The 21,557-nt window shown below is 44.9% G+C and overlaps 1 protein-coding gene across 2 annotated transcripts in view; it reads right to left on the reverse strand.

The window, feature by feature from the left end:
- INTS7 (integrator complex subunit 7) overlaps positions 1-21,557 on the reverse strand; it is a gene marked incomplete at its 5' end in the record, with an annotated part of 69,952 nt that overhangs the window by 24,127 nt on the left and 24,268 nt on the right. The window contains 2 exons of one of the 2 annotated variants that reach the window (XR_013956639.1): positions 409-500; positions 897-1,029. The exons of the other annotated variant lie outside the window; for it this stretch is intronic. The remainder of the gene's footprint in view (positions 1-408; positions 501-896; positions 1,030-21,557) is intronic. 2 annotated transcript variants of the gene reach the window in all.

Raw genomic sequence — 21,557 nt, forward strand, 5'->3', positions numbered from 1 at the left:
GTAACAAATAAAGACAGTTTAATAACAGTATTTCTGTACTATGACTTTCAGTACACTCAGCATCTCAAACCATAAATACAATGCATCTATGTAAAAAACCTGGAAGAAAAACATCCCACACACCCACTATATTTAGATATCCCCCTGCACGTCCCCATACGACAACATCTGTGCTTTAGCGCTTATTTACACCTTTATATTTGTATATTTGAAATTATTAAGACATTCTTACCTGTATATCCTGCCCACCAGCCCCAGGAAGCCACCATAGCTAAAAGCCACTTAAATAATACTCCTTCAATATACCAGAAGCTTTGACTATCCAACACTCGGAGCGGCTGCAGCATAATTAAATACAAGACGTAGGACGGAATAGCAACCAGGTTATTGGCGACCATAAAAGCGAACCTGAGGAGTGCTTTCAGACAGACACAGCCCACCCGCTGGGCCTGCTCTAGAGTCACGGCCATTCTCTTCACAGCGGAGGGCGCGGGACCGTCCTGCAGGGAAAGGGAGAACGAAGCTCAGGGAGCGCTGTCCGAGCGGGGCGAGGCGCGGGTGACCCCAGCCTGCCCCCGGGACCTGCCTCTGACCGGTCACCGAAGCTTCTGCCCCCGCTGCAGGAGAGCACGGAGGAAGCGGCTCGACCCTCCCGCCGGCGCCACAGTGGCGGCCGCGTCCCCTCCCCTTCCCTCAGCGGGCTCCGGAGGACCCCGGCCCGCAACTCGCCTCAGGGGGGACAGAGGTGCGGTCCCTGCCGGCCTCCATCTTCCCCCCCAGGAAAGGTCGCGGGCGTTACTGCGCTGCCGGCGGCCTCTCCCCCACCCCGGAGGGACTGACAGGAGCCGGGGCCCGCGGGCGGCGCTGAGGGGAGCGGGCCCGGCCGCGGGACTCACCTCCGGCAGGGCGGCGGGGCTGGGTTCGGCGGTGGCGGCAGTCCCGGCCGGCGGCGGCTCATGGACCTGGAAGAGGCGGCGGACCCGGAGGTGCGTGGCTCGGCCCCGGCAGCTCTACTCGCCCTGCGGCTCCCTGCGGAGACACAGAGAGGTGGGCGGGCGGCGTGAGCGCGGGGGCCGGCGGGCGGGGAGGCGGGAGCGCCGGGCCGGGCGGGCAGGCGCAGACCGCGGGTTCACCTCAGTTCTCCCGCGCCGGCGGCCGGGCCGGGCCGGGCCTGGAACGCCCTCCCCTTTCTCCTCCCTGCCTGCTCCGCACAGCGCCAAGCGCCGGCCCCGTAAGGACGGGCGGGGGGAAGGACCCTGCACCTGCCAGGGGGCGGAGGCTCGGCCCGCGCAGGGTCCGTACCTCAGCGCCGCTGTCTCGGTGCCCGCCGCCGGCGCTCCATGCCGGCCGCTGGGGCCGCGCTCCCCGCCCCCGCCGGCTGCGTGTCCGCCGTGACCGACCGCCCGCCCGCCGCCGAGGAGCGGGGCCGGCGCTGCAGCGAGCGCCGCCCCCCGTCCCCTCACACAGACACAGCAGCGCCGACAGGGCCCCGCCGCCCTCGGCGGTGTCTCCCGAGCCGGCCCCGCGCCGCGGATGGGCAGAAGCAGGGGGTGCCCCTGAAGGGGTCTCCCGTGGGGCTGCTGCCGCCGTCCGGCGGGGCGAGAGCGGGACGGGCGGGAAGCGGCAGGGCCCGGCCTCATGCGCCCCCCCCCCTTCGCCTTGGCGACCTACTGCTTTGATCCCCCTTGCCCCCTGCTTGGTTAAAGTTGGGTACAGGGCCCCCCAGAAAGTCCGTTCTGGCCCAGACAGCAACAGCGCGTTTTGTCCTTGGGGGTGTGCGTCCCTTCCACGTGCTTTTTACAGATAACTTCCAGCTTGCTTCCTTCTCTCTCCTCCCTCCCCTGCAGCCACAGACACCATCATCTGCTTCCAGCGACGGTTAACCCAGGCCCAGCAGCAGCCGAGGGGTCAGACTCGCAGCCGTGTCCTGACAACCTGCACCCCACAAACCCGTGCAGGGTTCTGTGTTCACTGTGCCTGCCTGACAGCAGTCACCTCCGTAACCCTGGTACAGGCCTCGGAAGAGCACTGTCAGAGCTCCTTCAGCCCTCTCCTGTCTGACCCAGCCCAGTTTCCTCAGCTTACTTCAACTCTTTCAATACCTACAACTGGGCAGAATGGCTCAGTGTAAGTGATTTTAACCCTGATTGGGTTCTGAAGGAATAGAAGCAGGTGAAAACCCCTATGCCTTAAGAAGGAGACATGCCAGAAGGTCTTTTGTGCTGAAAAAGGAGACAGTTTTCAAATGGCAATACTTCAGACTGAAAACCATATCGCTTTCACATACAAACAAGGCCATGCGTAGAGTTAGCCCGCTGTTTCCTAGACAATGAGGCTTTAGAGACGACTTGTACCATCAACTAAATTAAATCCAAACCTCCATTCCAGGCAGCAAAGAAAGTTGTTAACTGCAGATAAATTTCATTTGAGAATCTAAAAAGATGCAAACAACCAAATAATGCCCTCATGTTCTATTTGAGCAAAACAAAACTGCTGACCTTCTGCACAGAAAGGATGCATCTTGCCTAAGTGTTTCCAAATCTGGCTGGTTTTCTGTCTATGTTATTTTCATTACTAGGTTAAATCTGACAGTTGCACTCTAATCACTGTGAAGTCATTGAGTTGTTCTGAAGTGCTACCAGCTTCAGTAAGCCTTGGGTGGGTATCTTCTATCTTAAGCAAACAACTCTGGGCATACACTTGAACTTACTCGCAGCAAAACTTAGCTCCAGCATCCTCAGGTAGAGAAAGGACAATTTTTAGGCCATAATTAAAGTAAAACAACAGCAAAAAAAGCACCTTTTTTATGATTCCAAGATGAAAACCATGAATTATAATGAATTTTTGTAGAATTTGGTATCTTAATTACATTAACACACTGTACAATTTGGAGTAACATTCTCAAGTCTGATGCATCAAACTGAGGGACAGCAGAAATTACATCAGACAACTGATGAATTAGGCAATTTATACTGCAGAAAGGGACTGCACATGGGGAAGCAGTGACAAAGCATTCTTTGTCACACGGACTGCCTTACAGCTTAGGAAGCTGTGGTTTAAGTGTTTGCTGAATGAGCTCCTAGGAAAGACCCACCCCTATTCCTCATTTCCTGGCCTTGCCATGGACAACCCAAGTTGTGCAAGTGTGCACAACGAAATACCTCTCATGGATCTTGAGAGGCCTGCTGTCTGTCATCCGGCCCGAGGCTCTGAGGGATCCTCTCTAGTATAATGTAACACACACGTGTATATGTGCCATTACTGCAAACAAAAAGAAGGAAGCAACTAAGCAGTAGAAACTCAGTTCATTTGGTCAATAATGCTGAAGCTCAGAAGTTTCACAACTGGGTTTTGGTTTTGATTTAAGAATAAAAAGTGTTTCTTATTTCTGGAAGCAACTAAGCAGCAGAAACTCAGTTCAGTTGGTCAATAATGCTGAAGCTCAGAAGTTTCACAACTGGGTTTTGGTTTTGATTTAAGAATAAAAAGTGTTTCTCATTTCTGGAAGCAATTCCTCCCAATCTCTGAACTTCATGAGCTTTCTTTGTATACCATTTGTCATTTTACTATTAGAAATGCAAAAAAGGCAAAAGATTAATAAACTCTCAATCTGTGTTCCTTTTTAACCATTTCTTTGAAGTTCACATGTTTTTTGATGGAATACCCCCCTGTAACTATGTCTTCTCAGCCTCACCCAAATACTAACAGGGATGTCGCTACCGATCGTTGTACAAATACATTTTAATGTGCTTATTAACTGGCTGAAACAGATACTACCATTGGTAGTATGAGGTGATTGACTGAAGTCAAGGGTTGCTGGAGCAGAGAATTAAATTCTGGAGAAGAATTCTCCCACTCACCTCCAAAAAAACCCCACAACCAAAACCACAGGAAAATAAGGTTATTTCTGCCTGTAAGAAGGAAAAACATGCTATTACTGAGGTGAGGATGTAACACAGTCATAAACAAACACACGTGTTACATTCAGTTACTTTAAAAAGCTATGCTTTTTAAACAGCACACAGTTTACTGCAAGGGAGCTGCACAGTCTGGAAGATTCTTAACTCACACAGGCTGGATTTGATCACTGGATCTTGGCGGCAAGATTCAAGCCAGGTTTTGGTCATAAACCCCTTGAGAGACTTCAGAAGATCCTGGGTTGTGTCTTTGGGCATACTTCAAGACGGGATGAGCGACTGGCATTCTCATACGGTACCAGTTCAGTGGCAGGTATTTGCATTTTGACTTTGCCGCAGCATTATAGCAGCCTGCGAGCGTAGCTGCAAGGCGGGAATGCATTGCAGGCATTCAAGTAGTGCACAAGTCACAGAGGCATGGATAACCATAATGAAATCCAGGTCCAAAGCTGTAAACACCAAACCAACTGAGAGCTTTGTTTCTGAACTCTATTCAGAAACAGCAAGTTTTGGAAGGCTTTTGAACCTCTGTCTGGGTCAAAGACTGGGAAGTAAAAAGCTGCTCATTCGTCCTGACAGATTCAATCAGTTCTCTCTGCTTGCTTTCCCTGTAGCAAACTGAAGTCACAGATGCCATATGGTCAGAGGAAAAAAAAAAAGGATTAGGAAGATGCATCATGTGCTGATGACACCAAAACCAAAATTACCTTTAAAAACCATAAAGGCTTGTCATGCAGAAAACAGAGACAAGAAAATAGCCTGAGAAATCTCAGATATTCTATAGAGCAGAAAACAACTGCTGTTCCCAACCTCTCAGAAAGAAAAGATGTAAGCAGACAAACTGCCATGAGGAGCTACAAAGATGGGAGCATGTGCAAAGCACAGGCTGCTGGAAGATGTATAACATGAATCAGGGCATATACTCGAGGGACCATAAATCTGGAAAGCATCGCAAGTGAATTGTTAGCATTAGGTTTGGAAAAAGAACAGGTTAAAGAAGCACCAAAAAGAACAACTGTGTTTTCTACAGGCTGCAATAAAGAAAGAAGGGAAAAGAATCACAGAGTAGTTAGGGTTGGAAAGGACCTTAAGATCATACAGCTCCAACCCCCTGCCATGGGCAGGGACACCTCACACTAGACCATGTTGCCCAAGGCTCTGTCCAGCCTGGCTTTGAACACTGCCAAGGATGGGGCACTTACCAAAATAATAGGGAGCAAGTTGTGGGCCCGTAAACCCAATCATTTTTAACGCCCAGTTCTGAGCTGCTTTACAGTGTCAGATACCCTGGTGTGGAGAATTTTTGCATTGCTGTCTTGAGAACATTAAACATTGCATTCATTTTCATAACAACAGTTAATCCTTCCTAATATGCTCTAACAGTAGCTTCCGTTACATTCTCCATATGAGAGGCAAAATCCCCTCTGTTCTCCAAGTAAGTTCTTCGCTATAAAGGATGGAATCAGTCACTCCATCTCTACCAGCTGTACCTCTGGGGAAACACAGGAAATATGCTTGTTAACGTCCCTTAATCTTCAGTGCCAAGCTGTTCTGCATCCTCTCTTACTCATCCAACAGCAGACTACACTTCTTAAAAGCTTTACTTTCAGTAATCTCTCAAATACAGGAGTTGCTTTTGAAGACTCACATGCATGTATCCCACACAGAATGCAAATCCTAGGCCATTTTCTGATTTTTCTCTGGGAAGTGAATGTTATCAGACTATTTGACCTTCCGGTCCAACATGCTTTTGTTTGCATCTTAGTTCCTTTAAGGACACCTCAGGGTAACATGAAAACAGAAGTAAAATCTGCCATTGTTCAGTACTTGTTGCATTCCTGTATTTATGTAAAAAAGGCTTTAACTGTCCTGATGCAGAGCTCAGCTCCCTTCCCTTGCCCCCCTCTCCAGAGCCACATGCAGTATCCCTCACCAAGATCAGCCAGCTGCAGACAAGTCAGCCTTGCCAGTTCTGTCAGTTCCTACAGTTCTAGCACAGAGAGTTGTCATTTGTGCTCACTTTCTTTAAGATTTTAAGTTCTTGAATCAGAACCTAAGTTTTTTCACATTAAAAATTACAGGCCTCAGAGAAAATGGATCATTAGCGGGACCAAAAATTCCAGGCTCATGACAAACGCATGCTTCCCCGTGCTCTACCAGCCTGAGTTGGTATCAATATCTCAGACAGGGTTAGTTCTGACAAGGCTGCAGGGTGCCAGGTTAAGGCCTTGAGTTGTTTTAGGGCCATTTTTTTTATCCTGGGAGAAGGTGACAAAGAACATTTCCTGGGTTTCAACAAAACAAAGGAAGGCGAGCCATAGCCAAGGAGGCCAGATGACATGGAAGACACAGCTATGCTACGTCAGTACAAGTGCACATTATCAAATGTGATGCTGGGGAAGAGAGACCACTCACATCTAATGCTGGCCCTGTCACTCCATCTAAGTAAATCCTACTGCAAAATGGATCTTTGAACAGGGAGAAATCTGCACTCTCCTGCTCTGTACTTCACATTGAGCTCATCTGTTGGATCACTGCTGCTCAATTTAACTGGCAAACGTAAAACTCATATAATCAACCAGCTTAGAAAAGCCCTTCAAGATCATCAAGTCCAGCCGTTCCCCCAGCGCTGCCAAGGCCACCACTAACACATGCAATTGAGAGTTTGTGAACACTAAATTCTACGTGACTTTTGAGCCCAAAAATAGTTGGGTGCTGTCTACAATGATGCATTCTTGCCCCATTTGATACCTAATTCTTATTTATGATGTGTTTTCCAGCGGCTTCCTGAGGCCAAGGCAGTGTCAAAACAGATTTGCTGGGTAGGGACACATACAAAGGGATAGTTCGTAAACTTTTTCGAGTATGCTCTGAAAGTAAGTACTCTCTTATTTATGATTTGTCAGTGTTGGGGCTTTTTTTAACTACTTTTGACACATTTATTTCCCTTGTAGCACTAAAGCAGTGTCATAACCAGTATCTGTAATTTTCCTATAGCAGAGCAAGACCAGATCAAGGAATTTTGGACCTAGATAAGAACAGCACACTCAGCTTTCATGACCTTACCATTTGTAAGGAAGGTGAAAAAGCAGAATACATCACATTTGAACTATTTGCCAGTTAGTCATGACTAGCAGAAGGTGAGGCAGATGTAACCATCTCTCCCTTTCCTCTACCAGGTATATGGAAATACCATCATTTTCTGCTTCGGCAGAGCGCATTAGCCTGCACAACAATGCCACTCTTGGATTTTCCATCTCAATCTGCTTTACATAAAATGTATACATCATCTGTATAATCTTTTTGGCTCCTTTTGGTCCAGCATATTGGGAATATAAGCCCTCCTGTGGCAGCTCCATGTCCTGTAACTCATATGCAGATCTGGTAAGATAACTTGTAAGCTATTTCACAGTTGTTCAAATCAGGATCGCCTTCAGAAACAAGAGAGGTCAGCTCTCAAAAACAAAAGTTAGGTTTTAAACAGCTAAATCCCTCAAAATACATTTCAGTCTCCTTAAAGATGCAAAGCTCCCCTGAAGTTCCCTTTTCTGGCTACAGTTTTTATAAGGGTATAAGGTTAGCAAGAACTTAGCATTAATCACAGAGGGACAATGCCTTGAGTCTCAGATTTGTAACTTTTTGTTCATTTTAACAAAATACACATTTTGATCTGACCCTCAACAGTGCAGTAACTTAACATATACATCTCCTAACAGGAACCCCCCCCCCCGTTGTTCCTGTATTGCAATGTCATGTCACACCACACCGTATTTTCAAGTACCACTGCCTGTAACTGTGAGCTGAATAATTCAGGTGTTCTGAGGTGTTTCATTTCTCATTAAAACTAAAGACTTCAACAGAGACCAGTTATTAAAGATGGATAACGGATAACACCACAATGCAACCAGATGGTCAGCAAGCAAGGAAGGCTTTCATTTGTTACTGCAGTGTAATGGGTTTGTGCCATACTGTGTGTGTGTCAATCAGTTGGAGGCTTAAGTAGAGCACAACAAAGCTGGGTTCTCATCTCAGTTACATAGGTGCTCTTCAGCCACTGACACTCCTGGCACCAAGGGAAGTTTGAGCTGAGGGTTTGCTTTTGGTTTGTCTCGGCCATGTCTGGGTTTTGTTTGTTTTTAAAGAAAGAAGCTCTAGAGCCACTCCAGCTACTTGCTGAACATTCAACCTCTTTGTTAGCTTGGTTCTTTTTCTGTGACATTGATTTACTTCAATCATATCTATAGATTCATATTACTTCAGGCAATGATGATATGCTGATTACATACAAGCATGTGCTTTGCAAGATTTTTGTAAGCCCATAAAGTTTGCATATGGAAGCATGATACAAGCGCAAAGATTAAGTCAATCTGTCTTTAGGCAGATGGGACTCCTAACACTTTCTAGATATCACACTGGTTTGTGATCAGCCATTTTAAAAAAGGGATGTAGTAAAAATGGGGACTTGACTCCACTGAATTAATCCCTAATATTCTTCTCCATCTCTAGTGGCAAATTAGGCACTACACTGCATGCTCCTGACCATAAAGATCACGTGCTGTGAGGTCAGTCATTCAGTGAAGCTCCTGTTTCTTCAAGCTTGTTCAAGTTCATTTCAAGTCAGCTGTTACCAGAGGGACTGACCTGGATTTTGGTAAACTCTTATCAACGTCCAGCTGGTGTTTGTAGATCAAACCGCAAATACAAGAGAATAAATACTTATCCCTATTACTAATATGTTTTTCACACTCAAATTCAAAGTGAATAGCTTGTTACAAAATTGAAGAGGTATTCAGACTACTTGGATCATTCTTACGCTTGTTGGATTTTATATCAGTACAAGCTAAAATTAACATTGATGTTTCAGAAAAGCGGTAGCTTTTCTAGCTGAAAAAGAAAGTAAAGAGTCCAATGTAACAACGAAAGCCACCTTTGTGGGGGAGTCTGTTTGTCCATGTGCTGAACTCCAGCAACTTCAGACAGCACTGTGCAAAGTACAAAGATCCATTCCAGTTGAGCTGACTGAAGAACTGGGGACAAACTGATCAGGTCTGAGCCAAGGTCCACTGGGCATTTCTAGGAAGTAGGTATTGTAAAATACATGCAATATTCACTTTGACCAGGATTCGGGTCGATCAAAAAAATGCTTCATCTTCCCTCCCCCAATTTAGCACAGCATGCAACCTCCCTGCTTTATGATGCCAAACACAGCTTTGCAACTCTTCTTAGCCTCCTCAAGACTATCTTTAACTGGGTTACCAAAAAGAAGGCAATGATAAATATGTCCATGCTGCAGGCTGGTTATGGTTTTTGCCAACCTGAAGCTAACTGAAGAAATAGCACAAACTCTGGGAAATCCAAAAGGAGAAGTCACACCATCATTTGCATTTAAGCCATGTTCACCCACAATCTTGTTCAGTCTCACTGCCAGCTTGTTTCTTGGCTCAAGCACGCTATTGCTGTCTCCCTGCTGAATATGGGTGTCTGTGGTTGATGGCAATTAATCATTTCCTTGGGAAAAGTTCAGTTAAAGCTGGCGCTGGTTAAACAGTAACCACTGAGTTAGATAACACTATCACTTAGGCATTAAAAGGTAGCCTGGTTTTCTCCTTCAGAGTTAAACATGTAGGAGAAGGTTGAAGCCCAGAAAACCCTCATACATCTTAGTGTGAAACTCCAGCTAAGGTTATCATCCCAAGCCAGGGACAGTCCCAACCTGCATCAGAGGGAGAGAAAGGAAGGAGGTTGCACAACTGCCATGTCTCATGACTGGCATCAATGGGAAGGCCCCTCTTGTCCTCCCCACAGCAAATCCAAGCTAGGCCACTTCATCCCAATACGTACTAAGCCACAGTCATCATCAGTCAAAAGAGGAATCTTAATCTAGTGAGATCAAAGTAACGCTTTTATATACTTCTTACCACAGACATCCAAGACCAGCTTCCTTAAGCCTGTGCCATAGCACAAACATGTTTGTAAAGGACAAATATTCCATGTTTTCATGCCACAAAGTCAAGTGCTGCCCAAAAGCTCCACAGCCTGGCATGTGCAGCAAGTGCTGGAAATTGTTCTTCCTAAAATACCACAATTGTTTATCATTAGTGCTATTGATGCATTTCAACTTAATAAAATGTTATGAAAGCCATTACTCCATTGTTAACTGTGGCTAAGAAAAGCAATCCTAATGGTGTGGATGAATCCAGCCAGACCACAAGGGATTACACAGCTTGATTTGCTCAGCCTAAGTCTCATAACAAAAAGGGAGAGGAAAACAAACCTAAGGTTTCAAAATTATAAAGACATAACTTTAAGGCTACTTTTGCTTAGATTTATTAATCTACTATGTCTTTAGGGGAAAAAATATTAAAGAACCTAAAACCACAAGAGAAGGTCCCTTTATTACACAAAAGTGATGCAACAGGAAAAGCCAAAACCCTCTGAAACATCTACTGAACTATTATTCCTTGTCCCCTGATAAGAATACTCTGCCCTCAGTAGTCCCAGTTGCACTGAGCTCCTTTGGACACACATAAACCCTTGTCAAGCCCACTTGGCCCAGGCTGTGTTTGACCCAGCCTACCAGTAGTTTATGCCTAGTGCCTCAAAGGCAGTTTCACCAAGGCCCCAGATTTCACCTCTTAGCACTCTATAACCCCCAGGCTTCAAATGAAAGCTGAGGCCAAAAGAGCCCAGAGCAAGAGGAGACTGAAGAGCACGACCTGCTCTGACAGCATATGTGAGTAGGACATAGTGTCCTAGGGTAAGTATGCTGCAGGTACTCACCATGTTGTTCAGGTGGGGATGCATCCTCATCTTTGAGGATTAAAAAACAGTAGTAAAATGAAATTGTGAGATTGGTAAATGAAGTCTGGCTATTGATATAACTGCTTGATTCCACTAGTACTTGTCAAGGCTGTCAGACAGCGGAAGGGGGAAGAGGAGAGGAAACGGGCTGATGTACTGAGGTTCTGAGCGATTCTCAAACAAGATGTGCCTTGTGTTAATCCTGAGTGGTAAAATGATCCATCACAGCAAATTCAGTACAGCAGAACCATAACTGCTCATCACACCCCGCTGTGAGAACTTTGGACTGATGTAATTGGGGTCAAAATTTAATTGCATGTCTTTTTGATAGTATTTCTAAATGGCAGCAAATATACCAATTCAAACCTTTTAGGCAAATAAAGTACAGAGAAGCAGAAAGTTCCATTCAGAGCAATATGCAAAAAGTAAGTAAAATGTTATCTCGTCATAAAATGTGTCTTGATTAGCAAACTGTAAGTAAGGCTCAAAGGAGTAATATGCTAGAGAAATAACTAGATACAGCAGTGTAGGCGTTAAGCTACCATTCAATGTTCTTTTCTCTGAACTTGTGTATTCCAGAGGATTCTTGCCTCCTGAAACCAGCCTCATGTCCTCTTCTTCACTGTTAATACTCAGTGATGACTGGAGTTAGAGCCTTACTAAAGCAAAGCTACTAAAGGTAAACACAAAACAACATCCAGCAGTTGAAGAACAAACTGTATTGGATTCGTTACAGCTTGTAGTAAGGATTCTCAGGCTTGAGTGGTGAAGAAACAGGCGAAACTATGGGGTGGTACTTTAATTCCAGACTATTTTGGTGCCTGAGATTACCACTTGGCAGCTCAGTAAGGAACAATCCCAGTTAGGGCAATGTCTTGGACATGGGAGTCTGCAGGAGGCTCTGCTGTGCCCAGCTATAAACTGTTTCTTCTCCTGAAGGCAGGGAGGAGTGGAAGCAGAGGCTGGCTCAATACCTGCTAGCCCCACATCAGCTATTGCTATCTCAGTTTGGGGTGGAGGCCAGTCATTTAGAATACGCAAATTATATTGCACATTCTGCTCCCTACCACACACGCTGGTAACGTCTGTCTCCAAGCAGAGGTGCTGTAGGAGTTGTTACATACCTCAACTATTGATCATCTCTCCCCTAAGTATGGTGTACACTGTAAAAACAAACAACCCACACCCCAACCAACCAGCCTGAACCCCAAAACCATGGCAGTCATTGGATGAGGCCACAAAAACATTCCATGGGCTCCACTCTCATACATGGCAGAGGCATTATCTAGGACTGCAAGCAAGCATAAATCACGTGTGTGCCAAGCTATAGCAGAAAGGCTCACATTCCAGGTGAGGGAATGCTCTTAGATCTCTGCTGTTCATTATGGTGCCAAACATCTTAATGCTTGCTCCTGGCCATTAAATTATCCTAATGGAATGTAAGGAGGAAAGCAGCCCTAACACAGCCTGCTTAGGCAGAGGCTGTTGCTCATTGTAAAGCAGCAAGGGTGATCCCTACTGTTACCCCGCCACACACATGCATGTTATTTCCCAGATCCCTCTACTCTTCCTTCTCTCTGACAAATTCCAAAGGGTCACAAGTTGTGCAAAGATAACTTAAGGGAATGACAAAAAGAATCACAGCTGTATCTGGAAGGACTGGCTGCAAGCACGGCTGCATGGGATGAAGCTTTGGATTATGTCTTGGGGAGATGGGCAAAAGATGCAAGATAGCAGCTGGATGAAGACACAATGGAGTAGAAAGACACTTGCGAATTGGAAGAATGAAGGCAACAGACTGCAGGGAAGAAAGTTAATCAAGTGCTTACATTGCTCAGATATACTGAGTAATACACTCTAGAGAAGCCTAAACCATTGCAGGAAGATTTGCAAATCCCTGCTTTCACCAACACCCCCAGAAGCAGTCATTTTTCACCAGTATTTACCTTAGAAAATACCACTACTTGACCTTATGATCAAACCAAAACCATAAAAACATCAACTTGCAACTTGAGCCTTGCCATCCTGCAGGTCATAGACCTGCAACTGCCCAAAGCTCACACTAGCTCTGGTCACGAGCTTTACGAACAGATGACAAATTAAATATCCTCACAGAATACAATGGATTAATGTTCTGTTCCAATAGGACAGAGTCGAGTGTCATAGAAAAAGCTATTTATTTGCTATTTTAGTTGAAAAACCTGTGTTTTTTACATATTACCACTGCTTCTCAGTAGAACCTCTACTTAATTCACCAGCTCTTCCTAGGTCTCTGTGCCCTTGTTCATCCTGGGAGCCATACTGCTGGGATCCTACCAAGCCTGTACCAGCTGATGCGGCTCACACCGAATTTCAGTGGAACTGTTATAAAAACACTGCAGGGTTTCTACAAAGGTCATCACTGTGTACACAAATGTACGCTCATTGATACCTTTTTGTCATGCAAGATGAACAGCATGAATTACTGGTTAAATTCATGTGAACCCAGGTAATATACATACACCGAAGAACTTCTGTATAATCTGATTGAGTCAGTGACTTCATTTCAGGGAAACACTAGCTGGAATGCTCAGATTGTTCGCTCCAGGCTACAGTTTCACACACAGAGCTATTTGCATGTATTCAGTTCCAGGCTAAGTCCACTCCTAAGTACATGCGTTGTCTGCAAACGGAGTTCAACAGAGCTGCTACATAAATGCAAACCCATAACGTTCTGATTTGGGGTACAATGCTACTGGATTGGCCATTAATAAACCAAGTCACACACAAGCACAGGAGCATGTAAATTCTAGCTGTTGCCACCAGCTAGATTAAAAAGGATGCTCATGAAGAAGATCCGAGTTTTAGCAGTTCAAAAGTACCGATTCTGTTAGATTAGACTTGATTGAGTACACTTAAGATGAGTGGTTAATCAGCAAAGTTGCAGCACAACGTATGCTGTTTTAGTGCATTTATGAAATGCACTGTTCACATTTCCCCCCCAATTCAAATACCTCAAGATCTTTCCCAGATTCTCTTTCAGAATTCACCTTTAATCTTCACTACTACAGAAACATACATGTGTCCAGTTTTTCTTATCTCCCATCCCCCTTCAGAGTCGCAGGTGCTTACACAGGCACAAAGGAAGACTTAGATCCTTGAGGAAAAGGTAGAAAACTCTCCTACTTCTCCAGTAAGTGGAATGCCCACTCAGCTGTAGCTCTTCCTGCTCCTGGGTAGTCAAAAGAATTCCAGAAACAATCTCAATAATGCCATCATTAATCACAAGGAGCATTCTTTGCAACGACTGGATTCTTTGCATTGCCTGGATAACGGATAGGTATTTCACTGTATCAGGTTATGTCCTGCCAGGTTTGTAATTGAAGTGACCTGCCAGTTTTAATATTTCAGAGTGGCAGAAATGAGTCACGGGCTTGACTGCTCCTGCTGAGCATGAATTATGTACCTCCTTTTAAGAGAGGTCCATTGCAAAACTATAGCAGAGATCCTGGGCCCTGAGTCAATCCTACTACAGCATTCATCCTACACTGAAGGAAACTTCTGTCTGCATTCTGTTCAGAAGCATGATTCCTGTGAAATGCCAAATAACCCCATCACAGCTGCAGACTGCTCCTCTCCTGTTAGACAAGACCACTTCCACCTCTGGGCTGTCATTTCAGCCATCAGTGTTTCATTACCACACTGCAACTAGTCCTAAGAACAGGTACAAATGAATCACTGCTCAAACTGCTCAACTGTTCTGAGTAACCCAGGCTCCAGCTTCCTTAGAAACTGCTCAGGATCTTTCGTTGAAGGTAAAAGACAAAATGAGTCACGTTTTCCGTCCCAGTTCATCTCCATATTCCAAACCCCTCGTTTACTGAACTTTATTTGCAACTTTACTAGTTGCAATCATTTCTATGAGCATAGAGGGTGTCTGAGTTTCTTCTCTTCCAGAAGGGAGAGATGAGGAAATAACCCAGGTGATAATTAAAGTGATAACATTTGGAAATAGCAAACCTGCAGCCAACTTTTGGCAACTGGCAAGGCTCACACAAGTGCTCCCCACCTCCTGCCCACCCTGCCTTTCCTACAGGTTTCAGTGGAAGACACTTGGCTTGGAAAACTTCTGTGAAGGTCCTACTCTGCCGCTCCTTTACTCCTTCAATGGCCGAGTACATCAGGCACAACCCAGCAAGAGTGGACATCTGAAGGCCAAATCAAAGCGAAACTGGATTGTCTAACAATATTGTCAGGAGGACAGATCTTACTGAACATTTGGTTCTTTCTTTTTCCTTTTAATGTATCTTTTTTTTTTTAAGCCACACTTCCCGGAGTCAAGTACTAAAAATAAGGAATAAAATTATCCAAACATAACTTATGGCTATCGTGACTGGAGAAGCAGCTCAAAGTAAAAGCTGAAGAGATCTAAAATTGCATTTTTAAGATGCATTCAGATTGCACAGCAGAGTGGCCAATGCCAACTTATCCCTGGGCTGCCTTGGATGGAGCTGCTGGAAGCAGTCAAAGACTTAAACAGGAAGAGGGTGCCAAGCTCCCAGCAGCTTTCCATATCAAATATTCCCAGCTCTGCCCGCAGAAGGCATGTGGTCACATGTAGGTGAGAACTCGAAAGTCAGAAGTACATTGTACCACAGGTAAAGAGCAGGTGGTTTGGTAATAGATTATTAGCATGGAACTGCTGTTATTAACCACAATGAAAAGGGCAATGCCCAGACAGCACAAACCCCAAGAGACGCAGCAAGGCACGTTTCAGGTGATGAGGCAGGCATCGCCTTTCCCATCTGTCTTGTCACAGCAGGAGCTCACTATGTTTGTATTACAGAATGGGCTTCACTGAAAACAAATGTTAAGCTCCCATATCCCTCTTGGGAAGCTGTTTTTCTGGTGAGGTAGTGTTTACACCTATACATAAATACATTCAGTGAATCATCAACATTCCCATCTGCCATTTAGTACACTCATCTCATTAAAGGACAGAGCTGTACACGAGTACCGGGTTTGCAACACAGGGTTTGGTTGAGATAAGTTTTCCTTTCAAAAAGAAAAGGGGGCTGGAGGAAAGACTGATTCATCACCATGGCATCTTGAAATAGCTTTGCTCAAAAGCATTACTGCTGTGCAAGCTCTGCACTGGTTTCGTTATCTTGCCAGGTTGGACTACTGTAGGTATTGTGACACTCTCAGTAGTCACAGGAGCTCCTTTTTCCTACACAAAAAGGAAAACATCCCTCTGCAAAACAGCAGAACAGTATTTGGTACTTCCATAAGACCAATGAGCTACTAAAACAGCAAATTGTGGGGAATTAGGATTTGGGTTTGTTTTGTGGGGTATTTCTGTTTCAATGGGAAAAACAACACAGAACTGGGTACTTTTCTAAAGGTCAGGTCAAAAATAGGAAGACAACTAAACTCCCCCCCCCCAGAAATAAAAATCAGAGTCTCTTTTTGTTCTTCACCTACTGTACACATGCTAACAAAACACAAATCTCTGCAGGGGACCTATCATGTGGGATGCTCCGAAATGCCTACCCAACTCACAAAGACTTTGTCCACATGAACATGCAAATGCTTCCAATGGGCAAAACAAGGCAAGGTTCTGCATCTCTCTCACAGGACATGAAGACTGTTGGGGAAATGTTCCTCTGCAAGGATGAGAATGCACATCCATTCTTTATTGGTGACAGAGACACAAGGGAAATCAGCTGTCAGAGTTTACATGCTGCAGGCAGGATCAGTTCATGCTGCTTGAGGAAAGACACGTCAGAGTGATGGCTTCACTAACTGTAATTGGTATAATTTATTATAATAGCTTTTGGTCCTGCCTCACGAAATGAAGAGGCCTTAAGAGGTGAAACAGCGTTTCCTGTGGATTATTACAACACGTGGAATTTCCTATCTGTCTGAAATAGGTGGTTAGCTCCGAGAGGTCCCCATCCATGTTGTTGCTTTACTCAGGGCACAACCACCTAGTCTGAACATTGTCATTTGCACAGGCCAGTTTCTGCAAATACACACCTGTAAAAATAGTGCCAGTGGACTTCAGCTCAAGTGATAAAAGCCTGGCTTTGGGCAAACTTTCCAAGTGTTCATGTAGGAATAATACCAGTGTAACTACAAAACAACATCAAATCAGAACCTTGACATCTGCATACTTTAGGGCTTAGTAAAAGCAGGCAAGTCAGATGGCTGTCATCACTCACCACTCTTAGTTGCTGCCCATATGCACTGCTGGTGAATCAGGGCACATTCAAGTACACCTCACCCACTCCAGAGCAAAGACTGACAACTCACTGCAGGCTTGGCCTCATCCCCTGAACCACAAGGGCATTCCTCCCCTTCCGCTGCCTCACAGCACATGGGAAGGCTGGTCACTGCTGCAGTGATCTCTGCCCTCTCAAACTGGCCATGCAGAAATGCTACAGATCAGACCTGTGTGAACAGATTATTTCCTCTAGATTTGTGTCAAATACAGAGATACACCACAGATGCGTGCTCAGTCAGCCCAACAGTTGATTATTACTTTCAAGGATACACCACACATCTTCCCCAGCGCCTTCCTTGTACTGGCGCTGTGAAGTTGCTGCAGTCAGCCAAGCCAAGCCTGCTGATTCAGCTGAAACAACACCCTAAAAATGAAACTTTTACCTGGATAAACTCGGGATCTGAGCAAAGAGCAAAGACAAAGGCAGGAGCAAGCTGCAGACAGAGCCGTATCAGCAGCACCACACCCCTCCACTGTGTGAAGCAGAGCATGAAAACTATACCCTGATTCACCCACCATCTGTGGCAGAGTCCATCCATCCACATACCATTTGGTTTATGACACACCATCTCTTCTAATTCATCTGCTGCTCATGGGTTTTGCTCTCTAGTTAGAAGCTCTTAAGCATGGCCAGCTATTAATTTCAAATTAGCTGTATTCCTAAACTTAGGACTTCTAGTAAGCAGGGAAGGAGTCTGTAAGATGGGCTGCCAGCAAGTCATAAGAGTTAAACTGTTGAGCAAGTGTATTTTAAATCAGACAACCCCCACAAGCCATCTTCTTCTTTGGAGCTTTGTACTCACCACTAATACCCATGAAAACACCCCAAAATAATTGCTTTTATTAATCAGAGTTTTGAAAGACTTCTTGAAACCCACAAACGCCAATCTGAGGGAATGTGTATGCAAGACTCCCTATCCATTTAACAAGAAAGGAAAAGGATGAGTTTTAAGACTACGAGGTGCTTATGGCCTAAGTTTTATTTCTACCCAATAGGAGAGGTATTGCCTTGACTGCTCTACTGGGTCTTTGGTTCAACACTGACAAAAAAGAACACAGAAACTGCTTTCTACTACACTTAGGTGCCCAGCACACAGAGTTTAAGGCACTGCTCATTCTCTTGCTAGCCTGGGAAAGCTTTTCCTCTCAGTATTCCCTGACTGCTCTTCTTACCTTGTTAAGGTCCTTGGATCAGGAGGCTGAGGCTAACTGGAAACTCCATTATCATACAGCCAAGCTGTCCTTCATTTCAATAGCATTGCTTTGAGGTGAGTACGCAAGGGGTAGATAACAACTATCCTAAAAGCAAATGAGAACGTCACAATGACACTTGCTATTTCTCAGCACTCTGTTGACAGTCAGCAGAGCAGAGCAACTTTGAAGCATGCAGAACAGCTGCTGGCTTGAGTGCTCACTGTAAGCTCTGACTTCAATGCTGAGTTTGAGCAGCTGCTGTTTGTCAGAGGTATATCCCTTGGAGTACAAAGAACTTGGGAGCTATCTAGGGTCACCATCAAAACAAGCTTATTTCCAGTAACACAAACCAGCACCTGGCTTCAAAATTCACATGGGGATGAAGGTAACTGCAACACTGTGTAGTATCTGGTAAGAAAAGCAACGTAACACTTGTTTTCCCCTTGCTTTTAAGAAGTGCTTCTGTCTCTATCACTCTCTCTGCTTTGAAGATTAATATAGGCCAAGTCTCCTTTTGCTTAGCATCTAAGGTTGTGTCCTTGGAGGCATCTATGCAGGTGAAGCAAGAGCAACTTCAATACTGCTGGATGCTGCATTACAGCAGTTGGGCAGAGAGAGCTACCTGTTCTTGGGCCCTACTCAACTCAGAACCGCCTTGTGAGCTGGCAGGGCTCTCAAGACACCCATCTCCCCTTTATTTTCCCATACACACACTTGGTTTGGACAGTGCAGATACCTTACTACACCTGCACTGCCACAAAGGAACAAACTGTTTTGAGATGCTGCTAAAAGGGCACGTGTCAATGTGCTGAGCAAGCAGACAGCAAAGCACATGGTGAACATCATTCATAAGAGATTTTAGGAATGAATGTAATTCGTTCAAATTCTATTGGCTCTTGAGTTTAAAAGACCCAACAAAACTTACTGAAGTTGTAAAATTACTTTCTTTACTGATGTCACAACTTTATGCATATATTTAAAGGATCATTGAGCTTTCTTCTAGACCTGTTAAGTCCTGTGAAACTGAACAGAAAAATCAGATTAAAGTGAATGTATATCCACTATCAGATCCAAAAGCCTTAGCTAAATCAAGTCATTTCAGTCCTTGGTTAAAACGAGTGCATTACCAAGGGAACAAAACTGGGAAGAAAGGGAAGTCTTAGGTGCCATGAATACACACAGTGAGGGACACTGCAGGGAATCACTTGTGAAAAACACTTAAATGACCTTAGCAGGAGGTTACACACTAAATTCCAGCAGAAGGCAGAATCTGACAGGGGGAATTCCTTCCCTACCCCTTGTTGAGTTCCACATTGCCTTGAGCAAGAGGTCAGCCAGGAATCTATAGACATGACACTTTCTGGCATGTCTGAGCACAAGGGCCACAAAAAGGGAAGTAGCGAGTACTTTTGAGAGCATCTGGCTCCATCACCCACAGAGAAGTCAGCTTAAATCCTCAAGCCTAGGAACTACTCCTATTAGCTTAATGCAGAACTGCACATTACGAATGCCTGCTGTCATCTTCATTTGATCATCCCCACCATTCCCCAGCACCACTATTTATCAGAGCTAGATGAAAACCAGATGATGATGGTAGCTGCCTGCATACGCCTGTTTGTTGTTTGAATTCGCAGCAGCAGCTTCAAACCCATGTCTAGCCACTGCATATTTTCCTTCTTCTGCCAGTAAGCGAAGAAGAGCTGAATTGTCTCTCATTATCAGTATGCAGCTATGCAGAGTGATCAAGTTACTGCTTTGTTTATTGAGGAACACTAGTGACATTTAACTTGGGTCCATATCATAGGAGTACTGTCTAGATTCTTTGCTGCACATCTTTAAGCACAGGCACCAGAAAGAGAACACAGGATTCAAGCAAGACAACCTCCCTGCTTCTATTAATAGTCAAGGATCATATTCACTGCTGATGGCTTTCTGTGCATTGCTGTAACTGTAACACCCTTCTTCACTTCTCTTTGGGTGTTTTGAGTCATTGATTTCTATGAAAACCTTGGTTTGCAAAGTGTATTTCAAAGTGTGTTAGGAACAAAGATACACGATGTTTGAAAACAAACACCCAGGGATTAACCTCACTACAAACTCCATATAAACCACTGCTTACATAGGACAATACAGTAACAGGTCCAGGGTCTTGCCTGATCAGCACCCACACATACAAACCTACAAATAAGCCAGCATGAGAAACCCTTAAGCACGTCAGGAATTCAGCTGCAAGCCACCTTCCTGTACAAACTCATCTCCAATAAATGCTACTCACCCTCTTCCAGAAGGCATCTACCCTCACCCTGCAATCACCCATACCTAGCACCCAGGTTTGCAGACTTCAGTTATTATTTGCCTGGCTCCAAAACTGATCCAAGTTCCTGGAATTCTAGAGGCCTTTCAGATCACATGAAGAAACTTGTTTGCAGAAGGAACCATTTTTCCCCTCTGCAGCAGGGTTAATCTGACTGAGTCACAGGCAATGAAGCCTCAGGTGAGGTCAGGGGTTTCCCTGGATAAGTTTTTTTCCCCATTAGGCTTCTCCCAGGTTCAGCTGTTCACTGTGAAATAGCTAATGACTTAGGAGGAAAGGCTGAGTTGTTTTGGGATGCTGCCATCACAGGCTTCCAGCAACATATTGGTCAATAACAGAGCAAGAAACACACATTCATTATGCAGGATGAAAAAAAAAAGTGTTTGACCTCCTAGTCTCTTTCTTACTATAATAAGGAGGGTTTTGTGGTTAAGACACAGATCTATGACTTTAATGAAAGAACCCAACCTGTCACAAATAGTTCAGATCTTCAATGTGATAGCATGCACAACATGCATCTCTTTCTGGACCATGAAACTATATGTACCTATGGGTATATGTATGCACACAGAGCTGTATGGACCTGCTGAAGAGGGTCCAGAGGAGGGCCACAAAAATGACCAGAGGGATGGAGCACCTCTCTGAGAGAGTTAGGGTTGATCAGCTGGAAAAGAGAAGGCTCCGGGGAGACCTTATTGCAGCCTTTGAGCTCTAAAGGGGCCTCTAAAGAAATATGCGGAGAGACTTTAGCAGGGCCTGTTGTGACAGGACGAGGGGTGATGGGTTTAAACTAAAAAAGGGAGATTCAGGCTGGATGTGAGGAAAAAATTCTTTACAATAAGGATGGTGAAACACTGGCACAGGCTGCTCAGAGCGGTGCTGGATGCACAATCCCTGGAGACATTGCAGGCCAGGCTGGATGTGGTTCTGAGTAACCTGAGTTGAAGATGTCCCTGCTCATTGCAGGGAGTTCAAACTGGATGAGCTTTGCAGGTCCTTTCCAACCTAAACTGTTCTATGATTCTCTACGTACACACACACACACGCACAAAACTAAGTAACCATA

This window comes from Psittacula echo (assembly GCF_963264785.1).
Source record: "Psittacula echo genome assembly, chromosome: 4".
NCBI classification, from domain to species: Eukaryota; Metazoa; Chordata; class Aves; order Psittaciformes; family Psittacidae; genus Psittacula; species Psittacula echo.